Here is a 19577-nt window from a genome sequence, read left to right on the forward strand (position 1 = left end):
ACAAGGGACCACTCCTTGACTTATACGTGCAGTAGCCTATCCACCCCGTGGTAAGATGGCAAAATATATTTTGAAAAAAAAATATGACTCACCCTCGTCCAGTGAATGAAAACCGTGACAGTTACGAATTTTTAGCGAAAAAAATATTAAATTCATAGGTTAGTACTACCGACGGGATTATTAGATGACTTAATAATTTGCTCCATAAGGATACCTTCGAGGTTTTTACACTATAACGAAAGGCCGAACGCTATCGCAGTGTAATGAGTACTAAATTTCAAAATTAATGAATAAATTAACTTGGTATTTTTCAAACAAAAATTCGAAATTATTTAAAATATCAGAAAAGGTGCGGTGGGCAAAAGCATTGTGTCGTCAAATTCTATTAACGAAAGTTGCCAACGAAGCGTTTTGTCTTGTGTAGGAACAATTGGTGATTCTCTCCTCTTTTCACTCTTGTAGACGGGATTTGTAAATGAGAAACCTAGGAAAAAATCCCGCCGGTGTTTCATTACTAGACTCTGACTCGATAATACAACCTACGCATTTATTTTTCTGGTATTTTTCCATTATTCATCCCTGTGGTTTCATAAGTTATCATTTAAGACACCAAATGAATATAAAGTGAATTAAAAATAAAAATATACTTGATAAAATGTCAATGCCGGTAAAACATCTTCCCAAAATATATATAAATCAAATTGAAGGAAGCTTTTCGTGATCTACAGCCAAATAATAATAAATGGGGAAACCGAGATAAAATCTAGAAGATTTAAATTGCTAAATTGCGATTTAATCAACAAGCTAAAAGCTAAAAGTAGGCTAAACTAGAGATGTCAATATACCAAAATCATGTTGACAAAACTAAATAATTTAACTTCATACACTAACAACTAACAAATACATTTTTTCTAGGAAGATAACAGCGTAAATGCAGTGGAAGGACAATAGTTTTAACACCGTTATGTTTCTAAGGCATGCCATGCTGTGAGTAAGTAGTATAGATAATACCACAATCTAACAACTACATTATCCATAATGTCCTTCAGCAAAAATTTATTACTTTATTACCTTATTGTTATTTCTCTGTAAATGTTTAAACTGTTTCAAGCTTTGCTATTAACCCGAAGTCAAGATTAATTAATTAATCAATATAATTTAATGAATATCCAATTCAAACCTTTTTTGTGCATCTTAATAATATCAAATAATAAATATGCTTCATAGTGTAAATAAATCTAGGGTCACGGTGGCGGTGGGGTCATTTTCTTGCCCGGCAACTCAGAGGTTGCGGGTAAGAATTCCGCGTGGGTGGGATTTCCTCCATGAGTATTCGTAATTTTCTTCAATGTATTTGTATTGTTTAGGGGGAAGGAGGTTGAAAGAACTATAAAGACCCAATCTCACCCAATTAAGTCGTTAAATAAATAAATATTTACTAGCTCGAGTCCAAATTTTGCATAAATAGACCCATAATTCTGTCAAAAAATTAAAATTTTAAGAAATGTTTCTCTCAGTACCACCTTTTTTTCAATTTATGGATAAAACACATTTAACTACTAATATATCATTCTTAAATTTTTAGTCTTCTGGCCATTTTCAAAGCCAAAAAACCATCCCTCTCTTCCCCATAAAAATTCAATTAAAAGTTTTAGAATTGGTAATAATGTGTTCATTTTGCTTGTAGTTTTGTTCTCTTTTACGGGTGGTGCCCTAACACTCACCGCCACACGCCCCTGCGGCGGCTGGCGGGTTATTATGTGGAAGTATTTAATCCCTTATTATTGCTTGCATGAGATAGTAAAATTCTCAGAGAAAAAAGATATGAAATTCCTAATAAGTGAATACGTTTCTTATTTTTTTATTATTTTCGGTCGTGAATTCCTTCCCAGACATAAAGACCACAAACCTTCTCACGATGGTTTTAAAAATGCTTCACTATAGGAAATATATATTCGGAGATATTGTTTAAAAAGAAATAAATATATAAATGTATTTATATTTATTTTTTTTAAATAATAATATAAAATAAATAAATAATAAGTGTATTTATAAGTGGGTCGCGGTAGTCCCGGGTTCAATTCCCGGGCAAGGCACTCTGGGCACCTGCAGCTCCACCCAAGCTAAGGTGATTTTTCGGGTACCAGGTCTTCCTGGGAAATCATAATCGGCACAGGGAAAGGAACTGGCCCCCCTTCCCTGAAGTGCGAATTTCACACGCCGTATAGGGCTTAGTATTGGGTGATCTCTACCATCACCTACTAAACCGACCTTCGGGTTTATTACTGTGTTTATGGTTTTTTTAAGTATTTATAAACAATATCTCCAAAAATATATTTACTAGAGTGAAGCATTTTGAAAGCCATCGTGAGAAGGATTTTGGTCTTTGTGTCTGGGAATATATAATTTTGCACTAGCGGGCACAGACAAAAACACAGAAACACAAATAAAGACTCACTAAGTTTCGAATTTTCGGTGCTCGCAGCCGCCTTAATCAAAGAAGAGATTGACAGAACTGGCAGCTCGTTTTTATATACAACACTCGTATATATATATATATATATATATATATATAACGATTGTACGGAAAAACTCATACGAGCGGCACAATAATTGGCTGACACAACATAACACAAATAGAAAAGAATAGACACATATAAAAGAACACTTACACGGTAAATTGTTCGAGCTTTCGGCCCTCTCAGGGGCCTTCTTCAAGAGAGACTGAAAATATGCTATGGAACAGGAGAGGGGAAAGAGTTATGGGCGTGGAGGGGAGGTGTGGAGGGGAGGTGTGGAGGGAATGCTGGGAGGGAAATTAAATATGGCGGTTAAGGGTGGGAATTTTAAAGGAACGGAAGGATAGTATGTAGGCGGATTCACGAGTTCTCACCTCTATGTTGGTAGCTGAATCAGGTAGGGATTCTAGGATGCTGAGGGAAAAACACTGGTCGAATGAAAGGTTGTGGGAATTGGCGTGTGAAGGGATAGGAAGAGAAGAGAGTGAGGCAGAATTACAGGAGTATCGGTGATTATTCATTCGGATGGATAAGGGTGTAATGCATTCACCTATGTAGAAGGAAGTGCAGTGCTTGCATGATAAAAGATAAATAATATTTTTTGAGAGGCAATTAGCGTGGGAACGAGGTGGGGGGGCTATGAGGGGATGTAGGGAGAGGGGAGTAGGCATAATAAGAGGACAGGTTTTACATCGGGGGCGGTTGCAAGTTGGGGAAATATTGGGAAATTTGTCACGGGGGGGCGCCAAAGGGTTGGTGGATCTCAGAAGGTTTTTGAGATTGGCGGGTCGTCTGTATGCGATAGATGGGCATTGGGGTAGTAAGGATGAGGTCGCGTCATTGTCATGTAGAATTGGGAACAGTTCTTTAAGGAGGGTTTTCAGTCTGTGTGATCCGGGGTAATAGGTGGTGCAAAGGTTGAGTCCTGCGTCAGATGTGGGCTTGTTATTGTGTGGTGTGTGTGGTCGGGTGGAACGGTGGATTTTATTTCGTAGCAACTTTTCTGGGTAACCGCGTTTGAGGAGTGCAAGGTGTAGATTGGCAAGGTATTTGTTGAGAGTGGCTGTGGTGTTGCAAATTCGGTGTCCGCGGATAGAGAGAGAGTTAGGAATCGAGCGTTTTGTGTGTTGAGGATGACAGCTAGTGTGGTGAAGGTATTGCTGATGGTTAGTGGCTTTGATGTGTACTGAAGTAGTGAATTTGTTGTTTTGAAGTGAGATGTCTGTGTCAAGAAAGGTGATAGTGGAGTCTGAAATGGAAGAGGTGAATTTAACCGTGAAAGATGAATTTAAGGCGGATAAGAAGTTGTTGAGAGAGTCAGAGCCATGTGTCCAGAGAATAAAAATATCGTCTATGTAGCGGACCCAGAAAAGAGGTTGAAGGGGTTGCTGTGACAGGAAGGTCTCTTCGAGAAGGCCCATGAAGAGATTGGCGTATGATGGTGCCATCCTCGTTCCCATCGCTGTGCCTTTTGTCTGTAGGTAAAAACAATTTTGGAAAGTGAATGCATTTTTTGTAAGGACGAAAGTGGCAAGATTGAGGAGAAATTCCGTTGAAGGGCGCTGGGGTAGGGGGCGCAGAGAAAGATAATGCCGGAGGGAGGATAAACCTTCTGCATGGGGAATAGAAGTGTAGAGTGAGGTAACGTCGATGGTGGCCATAAGTAGGTTGGGTGTGGAGGGAATAGAGACGGAATTTAGACGGTCGAGGAAGTGGTACGTGTCTTTCGTGAAGGAGGGCAAGGAGAGTACAAGTGGTTGTAGGTGGTGGTCAAGGAATGCGGAGATTCTTTCGGTGGGAGAATTGTAACTGGAAACTATAGGACGACAGGGGATGTTGGGTTTGTGTATTTTTGGGAGGAGATAAAACTGGGGTGTTCTGGGGTTTGGGGGTGAAAGTAGGGATATGTCTTGGGAGGTGAGGCCTTCTTCTGGTCCGGAGTGGAGGAGAAAAGACCGAATTTCGGTTTGGAAAGTTTGTGTTGGGTTTTTGGTTAGAGTGGTATAGGTGGATGTATCATTCAGGTGAGCGAGGGCTTTGGAAATATAATCTTTGGTGTTTAGAATTACAACAGAGGAGCCTTTGTCGGCGGAGGTAACAACGATGTTAGGATTGGACTGTAGGGTTTTTAGGGCATGACGTTCGTTCATGGAGAGGTTATTTTTCGGTCTGAGATGTTTTCTGAAGGATTGATTGGAAACTTTTTCGATGAGGAGACGTATAAAAATTTCGACAGGATGGTTACTAGGAAGGGGTTTTGGCTCATGAGTTGAAGCCGGGCGGAATTTGTCAAGTGCGGGATTGGTTTTTAGGTTACTGAAAGGTTTACTTTGTGATTTCCAGAAGGCGCGCCATCGAAGGTTTCGGCAGAAATTGAGGGTATCAGTGAGTATGTTTATGTGGTTTATTTTTGGTGTAGGGGAGAAGGATAGGCCTTTGCTAAGAACGGATATTTCATTGTCTGAAAGGCTGGTGTTTGAAAGGTTTACAATGTCATGGGCATTGTCGGGGGGAGGGGGGGTGTTGGGATTGTTCGGTGGTGGCTGGCGTTTTGGAAAAACCGGAGGGCCTTTGGGAGGAGGGGGAAGGTTGTAAATGCTGCGGAGGTCAGGCTTATATTGAAAGAGTGGGGGTGGTTGAGGAGGAGGTGGCGGGAAAGGGTGAGAGTGTGGAATTTTGAGACCAACTCGGAGGTAGGAAATATACAAGTTGGACAGCTTTTTAAGGAGAGTTTGACGTTTTTGTTGGAGGGAACGTAGGGCAGACGAAATTATGGCGTTGAGTTGTGGAATTAGGTGAGCAGAAGCCACCCTACACCAAAAATAAACCACATAAACATACTCACTGATACCCTCAATTTCTGCCGAAACCTTCGATGGCGCGCCTTCTGGAAATCACAAAGTAAACCTTTCAGTAACCTAAAAACCAATCCCGCACTTGACAAATTCCGCCCGGCTTCAACTCATGAGCCAAAACCCCTTCCTAGTAACCATCCTGTCGAAATTTTTATACGTCTCCTCATCGAAAAAGTTTCCAATCAATCCTTCAGAAAACATCTCAGACCGAAAAATAACCTCTCCATGAACGAACGTCATGCCCTAAAAACCCTACAGTCCAATCCTAACATCGTTGTTACCTCCGCCGACAAAGGCTCCTCTGTTGTAATTCTAAACACCAAAGATTATATTTCCAAAGCCCTCGCTCACCTGAATGATACATCCACCTATACCACTCTAACCAAAAACCCAACACAAACTTTCCAAACCGAAATTCGGTCTTTTCTCCTCCACTCCGGACCAGAAGAAGGCCTCACCTCCCAAGACATATCCCTACTTTCACCCCCAAACCCCAGAACACCCCAGTTTTATCTCCTCCCAAAAATACACAAACCCAACATCCCCTGTCGTCCTATAGTTTCCAGTTACAATTCTCCCACCGAAAGAATCTCCGCATTCCTTGACCACCACCTACAACCACTTGTACTCTCCTTGCCCTCCTTCACGAAAGACACGTACCACTTCCTCGACCGTCTAAATTCCGTCTCTATTCCCTCCACACCCAACCTACTTATGGCCACCATCGACGTTACCTCACTCTACACTTCTATTCCCCATGCAGAAGGTTTATCCTCCCTCCGGCATTATCTTTCTCTGCGCCCCCTACCCCAGCGCCCTTCAACGGAATTTCTCCTCAATCTTGCCACTTTCGTCCTTACAAAAAATGCATTCACTTTCCAAAATTGTTTTTACCTACAGACAAAAGGCACAGCGATGGGAACGAGGATGGCACCATCATACGCCAATCTCTTCATGGGCCTTCTCGAAGAGACCTTCCTGTCACAGCAACCCCTTCAACCTCTTTTCTGGGTCCGCTACATAGACGATATTTTTATTCTCTGGACACATGGCTCTGACTCTCTCAACAACTTCTTATCCGCCTTAAATTCATCTTTCACGGTTAAATTCACCTCTTCCATTTCAGACTCCACTATCACCTTTCTTGACACAGACATCTCACTTCAAAACAACAAATTCACTACTTCAGTACACATCAAAGCCACTAACCATCAGCAATACCTTCACCACACTAGCTGTCATCCTCAACACACAAAACGCTCGATTCCTAACTCTCTCTCTATCCGCGGACACCGAATTTGCAACACCACAGCCACTCTCAACAAATACCTTGCCAATCTACACCTTGCACTCCTCAAACGCGGTTACCCAGAAAAGTTGCTACGAAATAAAATCCACCGTTCCACCCGACCACACACACCACACAATAACAAGCCCACATCTGACGCAGGACTCAACCTTTGCACCACCTATTACCCCGGATCACACAGACTGAAAACCCTCCTTAAAGAACTGTTCCCAATTCTACATGACAATGACGCGACCTCATCCTTACTACCCCAATGCCCATCTATCGCATACAGACGACCCGCCAATCTCAAAAACCTTCTGAGATCCACCAACCCTTTGGCGCCCCCCCGTGACAAATTTCCCAATATTTCCCCAACTTGCAACCGCCCCCGATGTAAAACCTGTCCTCTTATTATGCCTACTCCCCTCTCCCTACATCCCCTCATAGCCCCCCCACCTCGTTCCCACGCTAATTGCCTCTCAAAAAATATTATTTATCTTTTATCATGCAAGCACTGCACTTCCTTCTACATAGGTGAATGCATTACACCCTTATCCATCCGAATGAATAATCACCGATACTCCTGTAATTCTGCCTCACTCTCTTCTCTTCCTATCCCTTCACACGCCAATTCCCACAACCTTTCATTCGACCAGTGTTTTTCCCTCAGCATCCTAGAATCCCTACCTGATTCAGCTACCAACATAGAGGTGAGAACTCGTGAATCCGCCTACATACTATCCTTCCGTTCCTTTAAAATTCCCACCCTTAACCGCCATATTTAATTTCCCTCCCAGCATTCCCTCCACACCTCCCCTCCACACCTCCCCTCCACGCCCATAACTCTTTCCCCTCTCCTGTTCCATAGCATATTTTCAGTCTCTCTTGAAGAAGGCCCCTGAGAGGGCCGAAAGCTCGAACAATTTACCGTGTAAGTGTTCTTTTATATGTGTCTATTCTTTTCTATTTGTGTTATGTTGTGTCAGCCAATTATTGTGCCGCTCGTATGAGTTTTTCCGTACAATCGTGATATTAAGCTACCTAGCTACTGTTCCTGTCTCTTCTGTGTTCGTCGTGGGATCCAGCACCAGGTTTTTCGCCGCGGATTCTGCTCTATTTTGAATGTGCTATCCTTTCCCTCACCACTGTCTTCCTTCGTTTCCTATTTATTTTCCACAACCTTCTCAATCGCCTAAACATGGACCACCCTCATCCCATTCCGTCTTGGATCCGAAATTTTCGCCGTCACGCCTATAAGCTCGCCAAATACACAAGCCACACCGAGTTTCTCACCTCCTGCCTGTCCTTAGGAATCGTTCCCAACGGTCTAGTCATTTCCCTACCACTATCTGCTACTCTTCCCGATATCCACCCCATCCTTAATGCATTCTCTTACCAAAAATCTTTAGAATACACCCACCTTATCCTTATGCAATACCAATGCATTCGTGAACAACACAAATCAAACCTTTTTTCCCTCTTTAAAATAATCTCTTTGGCTTCTGCTCACCTAATTCCACAACTCAACGCCATAATTTCGTCTGCCCTACGTTCCCTCCAACAAAAACGTCAAACTCTCCTTAAAAAGCTGTCCAACTTGTATATTTCCTACCTCCGAGTTGGTCTCAAAATTCCACACTCTCACCCTTTCCCGCCACCTCCTCCTCAACCACCCCCACTCTTTCAATATAAGCCTGACCTCCGCAGCATTTACAACCTTCCCCCTCCTCCCAAAGGCCCTCCGGTTTTTCCAAAACGCCAGCCACCACCGAACAATCCCAACACCCCCCCTCCCCCCGACAATGCCCATGACATTGTAAACCTTTCAAACACCAGCCTTTCAGACAATGAAATATCCGTTCTTAGCAAAGGCCTATCCTTCTCCCCTACACCAAAAATAAACCACATAAACATACTCACTGATACCCTCAATTTCTGCCGAAACCTTCGATGGCGCGCCTTCTGGAAATCACAAAGTAAACCTTTCAGTAACCTAAAAACCAATCCCGCACTTGACAAATTCCGCCCGGCTTCAACTCATGAGCCAAAACCCCTTCCTAGTAACCATCCTGTCGAAATTTTTATACGTCTCCTCATCGAAAAAGTTTCCAATCAATCCTTCAGAAAACATCTCAGACCGAAAAATAACCTCTCCATGAACGAACGTCATGCCCTAAAAACCCTACAGTCCAATCCTAACATCGTTGTTACCTCCGCCGACAAAGGCTCCTCTGTTGTAATTCTAAACACCAAAGATTATATTTCCAAAGCCCTCGCTCACCTGAATGATACATCCACCTATACCACTCTAACCAAAAACCCAACACAAACTTTCCAAACCGAAATTCGGTCTTTTCTCCTCCACTCCGGACCAGAAGAAGGCCTCACCTCCCAAGACATATCCCTACTTTCACCCCCAAACCCCAGAACACCCCAGTTTTATCTCCTCCCAAAAATACACAAACCCAACATCCCCTGTCGTCCTATAGTTTCCAGTTACAATTCTCCCACCGAAAGAATCTCCGCATTCCTTGACCACCACCTACAACCACTTGTACTCTCCTTGCCCTCCTTCACGAAAGACACGTACCACTTCCTCGACCGTCTAAATTCCGTCTCTATTCCCTCCACACCCAACCTACTTATGGCCACCATCGACGTTACCTCACTCTACACTTCTATTCCCCATGCAGAAGGTTTATCCTCCCTCCGGCATTATCTTTCTCTGCGCCCCCTACCCCAGCGCCCTTCAACGGAATTTCTCCTCAATCTTGCCACTTTCGTCCTTACAAAAAATGCATTCACTTTCCAAAATTGTTTTTACCTACAGACAAAAGGCACAGCGATGGGAACGAGGATGGCACCATCATACGCCAATCTCTTCATGGGCCTTCTCGAAGAGACCTTCCTGTCACAGCAACCCCTTCAACCTCTTTTCTGGGTCCGCTACATAGACGATATTTTTATTCTCTGGACACATGGCTCTGACTCTCTCAACAACTTCTTATCCGCCTTAAATTCATCTTTCACGGTTAAATTCACCTCTTCCATTTCAGACTCCACTATCACCTTTCTTGACACAGACATCTCACTTCAAAACAACAAATTCACTACTTCAGTACACATCAAAGCCACTAACCATCAGCAATACCTTCACCACACTAGCTGTCATCCTCAACACACAAAACGCTCGATTCCTAACTCTCTCTCTATCCGCGGACACCGAATTTGCAACACCACAGCCACTCTCAACAAATACCTTGCCAATCTACACCTTGCACTCCTCAAACGCGGTTACCCAGAAAAGTTGCTACGAAATAAAATCCACCGTTCCACCCGACCACACACACCACACAATAACAAGCCCACATCTGACGCAGGACTCAACCTTTGCACCACCTATTACCCCGGATCACACAGACTGAAAACCCTCCTTAAAGAACTGTTCCCAATTCTACATGACAATGACGCGACCTCATCCTTACTACCCCAATGCCCATCTATCGCATACAGACGACCCGCCAATCTCAAAAACCTTCTGAGATCCACCAACCCTTTGGCGCCCCCCCGTGACAAATTTCCCAATATTTCCCCAACTTGCAACCGCCCCCGATGTAAAACCTGTCCTCTTATTATGCCTACTCCCCTCTCCCTACATCCCCTCATAGCCCCCCCACCTCGTTCCCACGCTAATTGCCTCTCAAAAAATATTATTTATCTTTTATCATGCAAGCACTGCACTTCCTTCTACATAGGTGAATGCATTACACCCTTATCCATCCGAATGAATAATCACCGATACTCCTGTAATTCTGCCTCACTCTCTTCTCTTCCTATCCCTTCACACGCCAATTCCCACAACCTTTCATTCGACCAGTGTTTTTCCCTCAGCATCCTAGAATCCCTACCTGATTCAGCTACCAACATAGAGGTGAGAACTCGTGAATCCGCCTACATACTATCCTTCCGTTCCTTTAAAATTCCCACCCTTAACCGCCATATTTAATTTCCCTCCCAGCATTCCCTCCACACCTCCCCTCCACACCTCCCCTCCACGCCCATAACTCTTTCCCCTCTCCTGTTCCATAGCATATTTTCAGTCTCTCTTGAAGAAGGCCCCTGAGAGGGCCGAAAGCTCGAACAATTTACCGTGTAAGTGTTCTTTTATATGTGTCTATTCTTTTCTATTTGTGTTATGTTGTGTCAGCCAATTATATATATATATATATATATATATATATATATATATACATACACACATATATATATGTACGAGTATACGCGATATATACTCGTATATATTTAATGTTAGTAGTTTCTGTAAACATGGTAACAACTTGATGAAATTTATTAGGAAAATTTCATGCTACTTGAAAATATTTTCACTACAAATACCCTGAAGCCTGGAGATGAGAGGAGACTCCACTATCTTTTAATGAATGTAAAAAATAGGTTAGGCATTTATTTACATCTTTCTGGAATAGACCGTGGCAACAATGTCCCAGCAGAATAACCCTGGGATGGGTATGCAGGATGAAGTGGATAGTGGGGTGGTTGATATGAGGAGGGGTCACGTGTCTGGGCCCAGAGGTACGAGAAGACGGGGTTGAGAGAATGGGTTGGTCATTTTGCTCGGTCTCTTCCTTGGGGAGGGGAATCGATTTGCGAACTCCTTTTTCATTCCCTCTCCCTTTCACCTAACTACCTCAATTTCCCTCCATTCTCTGGTCTCGCCTCCGTTTGCCGTCCCTCGCCCTCTTCCACAAGATAAAGCTTCAATGATATATCCTACACTTCAACATTCAACTCCCTTTACCGATCACGAGACTGCCACTCTCTTCCTAGTCCAAGAGTGGTACGTGCACCACTCTCCATCGAGCAACGTTCTTTAGTGGAACAGAAATTAAATTCTACGTAAAGATCTTAAAGATTTCCTCTGAAGAATTACGAAGGGATGAGATACTTAAAGGACAGTAAATGACACTTGAACCTTATATTTGAACTTCATATGAATTATCAAAAATTTGAATTTTTGCCTCCTGGCTATCACTTTAATACAGTAAAACTTTATCCTATATTTACTTACTTGCCGTATCATTACAAATACATAATAATACCTAATATTTATAATAACTTTCTTATTTGATACACATATATAAGTAAACATAAAAATATGTATATTAAACAATATGCTGTAAAACAGGTTGTGGCAGTATAAAATTGCTGATATTAATGCAAATCCCATTCAAATCAACATGTTATACTGCCGCTCCCGGTGTTGCAAAATGACAGATCTTAATAGAAATAAAATGAAAAAGTGGTGTTATTATGAGTAATGATAATATTTTTACGCGCAAAGAAAAGTACCCGTGCACCCCTTAATTCAATATCTAACAGATATCCTAATAGTTTCGTCAATTCAAATCAAAAGCACTTCAAAAAGGTTTGTGTAGTGAAAGAACTGATATTTTACCAGATTTTAATACTTTAACCGGAGTCCGGTTATAATATTCATTCCGTTATTATGATGAAATTTAGAAAAAGAGAACATTTATTCCAGTCTGGCTTATAGTCATTAGGACTACATATTTGATAACCATTTTAGAACCTGGGATATTTCAAATGCAATAGAATTCTTTGCAGTACGAGAAGTTTAAGAGTTGAATATATTTACTACAACCATAAACATGCTATGATTTTGAGAGCACATCATAGAATATTAAGAATCTTTTAATTTTGAACAAGGCGTTACTTATGGGACCTTAAATAAATTGCTTTATGTTCGTTAGTGATTCTGAAGGCAGCCAACTTAATGCTGGTTTACAACTTTTCTTCCATTGAGTCTAATGAGTGACGCAAGTACTGGATATTTCCTTTATAGATATAATAGAATGAGTCAAAATTAGAATGAATCAAAATATTACCGAAATTTGAAGAAAAATAAGTCCGCAGTCAGTTTATAATAAGCAGATAAATTAATTACCATTCAGCCGCTTTCCTCATCTTTCAGAAGCGTTTTTGCACAATTTATGTTTCAAAATTGTTAGAGTTCATGCTTGAAAATCATTTGTTGTTTTTGAATAAATATTATTATCATTCAATATTTTCAGAGAATTTGTATTAAAAATAATAATTACACATTTGCGTTATCTTAAGCGCCTTGTGACCGCATATTTCCTTAATATGAATAATTTCACTGAAACATAGCCAAACAGCTTCAAATTCTTAAAGAGAATGAGTCCCGGAACTGGACGGCATACCCACTAGGATCCTGGAGGACATGCTGAAGAAATCTTAAAACCCACGAACAAACGCTGCGCCCGAAGATGAAAATGGCTATTATCACCCCGATCTTCAAAGGCGTAGGTCGTGAGGATAAAAAACAATATGCTAACGTTGGCATGGGGCAAATTTTTCAAGCATATTCCTAGTATATAGCATCAAGTTAGTAACTTGATGACCCTCATAGATAGCAGGGACAGGGACTATGCTAAAACTAGGATGGATTTAGAAAACAAAATCGCGTGAAACACAGTTGGGCATTTTTATCCTCGGCATCCTAGAACTTGGAGAGCAGAATAAACATATCACAATTATCAGCCACATGAAATATAAAACTACTTGGAATATAAAATTAAAATTAAGGGTTAAAGGCAACTAATTGTCTGACCCCTGAATTAACAAACAGCAAACGAATGCTCTATGAAAACAGTTAATTACGTAACTTCCGTTGAAACCTAGTTCTTATAACCATGTAAAGGAAATCATACTGTATCCAATAACTTGCAACATATCACGATGCTCATTGTTCCGAAAAATGCAGGTATACCTCTCCACCATGAATTCATCCCCTGCAGGAATACTGTGTCTGATTAAGTGTCCAGCTGACCGTTAAAATGGTAATTATTCACATTCAAGGACGTACGTTTTCGAAAGGTGTCACTATCAACCTTATTCACAATCTTTTCACTTTCACCAAAAAAAGTATGGTCCACATGTATTTTCTCTAAGATTTCACACTGACTGCTCTTTTCAATTTTCCTGTGAATGGTTTTCAGTAACGCTGGCCTGTCTCACATCCATTTCTCATCCTCATGCGTGGTGGACTTCCTCTCTTCAATATTATCCCATTTCCCGGCACCCTGTATTATATCTCACAGGTTTGGTGGAACCTCAGGGCTGTCAGCATCACAAGTCCTTTTCCGACAGGCCCCTTGACACGGTATCTACCTCGCAAAATCCAGTCAAAATAAAGTCTTAGGACCGGGGAATATGTAAGGTAGTACCAGGCTGTGAGTGACGCGGTTGCGACGAAAGGGGATGACAGATTCGATGGAATGAAAATAAAAGGATGGTAGGAGACAAACATATCCGACCTGCTCCCTTGTATATAGATTGTGTTTTCCGGTATCCCACGGCGGCAACTCGATGAATCTATATCTTCATGCCTTTCTCCAATGCCTGGCCATCCGGCCAACGATTTTTCTCCCTCCGAAATACCGACAGGATTCCCCTATCTCATCAGAAATGAAGAAAATTCCTCATCAACTCCAACTTCCACAAAGTCATTGTTCAATATTTAGAAATGTTGAAAATGCCAGAACAAACAACAAAAAGTTGTCTGAAACAGGCCCGGCAGCATGTTTATCAATGAAAAATGAATATTATATGATTCATTATTCATATGGCTTGTTCTTGGCATAATGCGTTTACCCTTTTAAATTAACCTCTTCAAATGTACCTATCCAATATCTCTGTGAATGTATCATGACTGCAATACCAAGTGTTTCAACTGTTACTTTGAAAGAGTGTCTTGTTGTTTCATAGAAAAGGGACTCTATAATATTTACAATTAGCAAGATTAGATTCCTAAGTCTCAATAAAAAACACGGAAATAGTTGGAAAACCAGTGATGATGGACGTCGAATCGATTGACCAACACCATCCACAATGAAGGTTATAAGTAGCAATTTTAAGACCGTTCAGGGCTTTGACCACATGCAACCTGCCAAACAGAATCTAACGAGAAAGACCGAATATCCCTTATTTTTATTGCGCCTTTGATATTCACAATCACATATCTTCATCAGATATTACCAAATAGAAATAACAACGACCCAACTGGGAAATTGTTAGTCTTTCGAAGGTACGTAGGAGGAATTTTTCACCTTAGTATGTAAGCATGATTCCAATATATTCAATGTTAACCTCTTTATTTTCTAAAATGTTAATATAAATATCATTCAAAGGAAGCTGCTTTCTACGCAAGCACATTTAGTTATTTGTTTAGCTGAAAATATAAATCACCAATTCCGTTAAAAATTGGATTCATTGGTTGAATCTACTGTAAGTCATCACATGAAGAGATGAAGGTTCAACGTCCTTCTTTAGGCAGGGATTTTTCAAAAAATATTGCTTTAGAATTTCTCGTTAGGTATTTTTTCATTTATCCCCCTTTTCTGACTTTATAGAGACCAAAAGATTTCTTGATAGGCATCTCACATGTAGTCACCCTAAGTAAGTTTTATTTTGAGCAAAGTGGTGACGCATCTTCCCTTTTTACCATCTATCTCTCCCCAAGCAGAGAGGTCGTAGCCCCAGGGTGAAGGTTTGAACGAAGAAGGCTGAAGTTTAACATGGTTAAGGCCGAATTTACAGCTAGGCGTTGCGTTTATGCCTCTTCAAACTGCGTTTACGTCAGCCAATCAAATCAAGGGAAGGCAAGTAATGGCGTCACAATGCAGATCCACTGGCATACATGCGACAAGCCGTTCGTTCCCGCCTTCGCTACGTAGATGTATTTTAAATATCCTCCGAAATTTAATGAAACCATGTTTTTCTCGTGATTAAGTGATTATATTATATTGAATTTTTCAATTAGCATTCCTTACATTATCAATTTTAAGGACTAGAACTAGTCATAAATACAGTTAAATATTATTTTTCCTAATTCCAAAGAAACTGCGGGAGATGCCGCAACAGTAACTTTTAACAGAGTCATCCGCTAATGTGCATTACAATGCAACAATTTCAGAGAGTAAAAATCATGGGATACGAACCCAGATCCCTCAATATCCGGTCGAGTGCTTTAGCCACTTATGCTACCGAGGCGTCCTCTTAAGGCGAATGATTTTTACACTCTGAAATTGTTGCACTGAGATTATTTTTCCTTTTAAATTATTTTTGCGTTACAAACATTTAGATAATTATTCGGCAGAATACCTATCAGCTGTCGTAATTTCACGTAAAATGCTTGGCTTGGCTTGGCACGCATGGCTTTTCATTTATTTCACTTTGGATTTGGTGATGGCATAAGAAATAGTCACGAAGCGCCAATTTTCACTACGCACAAGAAATGCTTAGTTATGACTAAGGTCCAAGCTTTATTCATAGGGGAAAAACCGAATATAGTATTCACCTACAAAGCAACCAACCACATTATTCAGCTTTCATCTTCTATTTTCCTTCCAATAGAAACCAGAATTCTCCTCTTCAGTGACAGCAGTGCGGACATCTAAAATGATACGTAATCCACGATCCATTTCAACACCAGCATTTCTAACTCCCCCGAGGCGATCTTCACTTTCTTTCCTTCTTAGAGGATTCCGTGCTAATGAAAAATTAAGCAGTACTCGGCATGCAGATAAATAAATGTTTGAAATAGGATGACGGAAAATGTTGACACGGAGAAGGTCAATATTAAGAATCCTGAAATATCCTTGGTTATCCTTTTTCCCAAATATTAAATGGAATAGTTAGGATCAGACGTGTGCCTGTTCTTGATACAACTAATTTAAGATAGGTCGGAAAAATTGAAATTATAGATTACTTAAAATTAATAGCTAAATAATACGGCGTGAAAAATTCGCATGCCTCAGTTTATCACTATTCATGGAGATGATTCACAAATTTTAATTATTTAAACCAGTAACTTTGTGACAGAACCAAAGAATTTTGTAGCCAATAAAACTCTACTTACTTATTTATATATCAGTTTTTTCTGTCACATTCAATAATATATAATTCTTATTCATATAATTCTTCGTATAATTTTTCGGTCTCATAAAATAGACCGAATTATTTCTCTAGCTTGTTAGAATAGAAATAGAAAGAATAGAATATCGATTCTAAAGCATCAAAGGTGATAAAATTAGAAATGTCAAACATTTTTCGTTAGATATGACTTTGCTTCCAGGAACGTAAAGAGTTTAAATAATGCTCAATAACATAGGAAACAGTTGTGCTGGTAGCATTGATTCTAAAGATATTCAACGATGCTCGTGTTACATGTTTCTGTCACAAGAAAGGAATAAAAATGAATAAATTTTGGTAGATATCATGGCTGAGAAATGTGACAGGTTTCATTTTCCAAACACCCCGATAACCACAGCATGGGTGAGCGGCAGGGGGTGTTAGGTCACCAGCCATGCGTGAACAATCCCAATCATGCCGCTTCTACACAAATATTAGTTTGATCATTCACTCGAAATGATTTTACCGCATGAATGAAGGAACTAACATATTTGCGTGTTGTAAGAGGTGGTGCTGTGGAAGAGTGGCAGGTAAACGAAAAAAAAAGATAGCTGAGCCAAGTCATCGTAGTTTAAAGTTATGATAGCGATAAATAATTCGGTTTGCGGCATGAATAGAATTTTTGCTAAGGCTTTTACACACCTGTTGACGATGACATAGAATGTTGACATGTTACTTGACACGTCATTATCCAAATTTGTGGACTCCATCAAAATTAAATTTGCATTGTGTATATGTGTGTGCAATATATATATATATATATATATATATATATATATATATATATATTTATTTATTTATTTATTTATTTATTTATTTATCCATATTTATTTATTTATATATACACACACAATGCAGATATATATATATTTATTTACATATATAATTATATGTATAGTCAACCATTCATGAGCTGGCTTACTTAAAAGCTAATGTAGATATGTAAATGCTCACCAGCTAGACCCGTTGAATGAGGTTAATGTTGAAGGTACTCAAGTCACATAAAGATTCGCGGATAAATCTGTTAAAAAAAGTATTGCATATTTTGCTTTGTCTTCTCATTCTGGTTTGCAGGTATTAACCGGAAATGAAATAAAGGGCCTGTCAGGAAACACTCTGAGTATTAGGTCACTCGCTCTTTCTTTCCCACTTCAGAGGGCAATATCACGGCACAGTGAGTTAAGGGAAAGGGTCCGGCCTGATATCCAACATATTGAGAGCGAGCAATAAGTGATATAATATTTATGCTTCAAGGCTAAAAAAATGCTGCGTTTTTGTAGCGACCGCTTAAGCCTTCAGCCAGAGTTAATGAATCCCCGTTGGGAAACTCGAGTTCTTGAATACTTTTAGAGTCATCCGACTGAATAATGGAGCTAGGAATATTAAAAACGGACTCAGAGGAGCTATTTCATGTGCCGCTTTGCCACCAAAGGCCGTGAAATCAATACCACACTCTAATTTCCCGATTCACCGAAAAAAAATAAATTGAACCAGCTGCCTTCTGCCGTCCCTTCCTTTATTGAATGTTCGTTATTTGCATCGGAGGTGTAATTAAAAAATCGTTTAAAACTCTTTAAATGCGTCATCGGTAAATATTAGGAGTAATTTTTTTTTATCGTCACCCTTGCTTCACTGGAAAATCTGTTCAGCACAAAGTACAAATATTACTATATACCCGATCTTCTCAAATCTCAAAACAAACATAGCCCAAATATCTCAGTCAGACATATTTCAACGCATAATGGCTTAGGAAAATCAAAAATTACAATTTTTCAGTACTTAATTACCCATTAAAATTCATTTTCTCCCACTTGTAAAGCGTTTCAATGGTAGTTAGCGTTTTAAATACTTTAACTAATATTCTATTATTGCGCCCAATTCGCAATACGTAAATTAATCAGAATCAAGTCTATGTGGCGAAAGGTGATTTGAACCCGCACCTAAGTTTGGTTGTAGATAGTAATTCTCAACTAAATTCTAGGTTATAAATCATCATTTTATTCAAAATTACGTATTTTTGAAGACATAATGTGGACCCCGCAAGTTTAAAGTTATTTCCCTTTGACATGAGCGTTATTTTTAAAGGTGGATTTTGACCATAGAGAAATGAGTTATCTCAGGAAAGTTTGCAGTCAAACCTTTTTCTAATTTAGCAACGCTATCACGCAAGCATAAATGTAAAAGATGCGATACCTCTCTCTGAACAGTCAGAATTAAAAATGCCTTCGGCCTGAAGACGCAGACAGAATGGCCAGCGAAACTGTAGTCACCCGAGGACAACTAACGTAGATGGAGAATCCGTAAATGCAGAGAAAGCAGTTCAACGCCTTTGTACGAATTTTGAGTCAGAACTGAAGTCAAAATTTATGCCTACAATATGAAATAAAAATGAAAAAATCGTTTAAAAAAGCACATAATTTTTAGGATTTTTTTTGATCGATATTATATGCATGCGTGAGTCTTTGCTTAATTTTATAAATTGTGTCGTTAGATTTACTTCAAGACTCCATCGTTAAAACTAACGTGCGTTATTCTTTGGCATCTATTTTTCCCTAAAATTACCACCTTCTATGAATGAATTTGTGTTCAATCCTTTCATTATAAGGATTGTGTCCTTGCACCACTTACCAAACGATACTGTGCTGCATTGCGGGACATGAGTACTTTGAATGTGAGCGCATTATATAATTATCGGCTCATATTCCATTGAAGGAAATATTAAGGTCCGCAAAGAATGCGAGAGAGCGGGTAAAGGAGTGGAGGTAAATGATGTGGGAGGCAAAAAATGAAGCCCGAAGAGGACACAGAAAAGTGATGGGGTTTATGGGAGACTGGGAGAACAAAGGTGAGCAAGAAGACTTGAAGCGTGCATCAAGTCGA

Source organism: Hetaerina americana, unplaced genomic scaffold, assembly GCF_022747635.1.
Source record: "Hetaerina americana unplaced genomic scaffold, ioHetAmer1.1.p SCAF_8, whole genome shotgun sequence".
Lineage (NCBI taxonomy): Eukaryota > Metazoa > Arthropoda > Insecta > Odonata > Calopterygidae > Hetaerina > Hetaerina americana.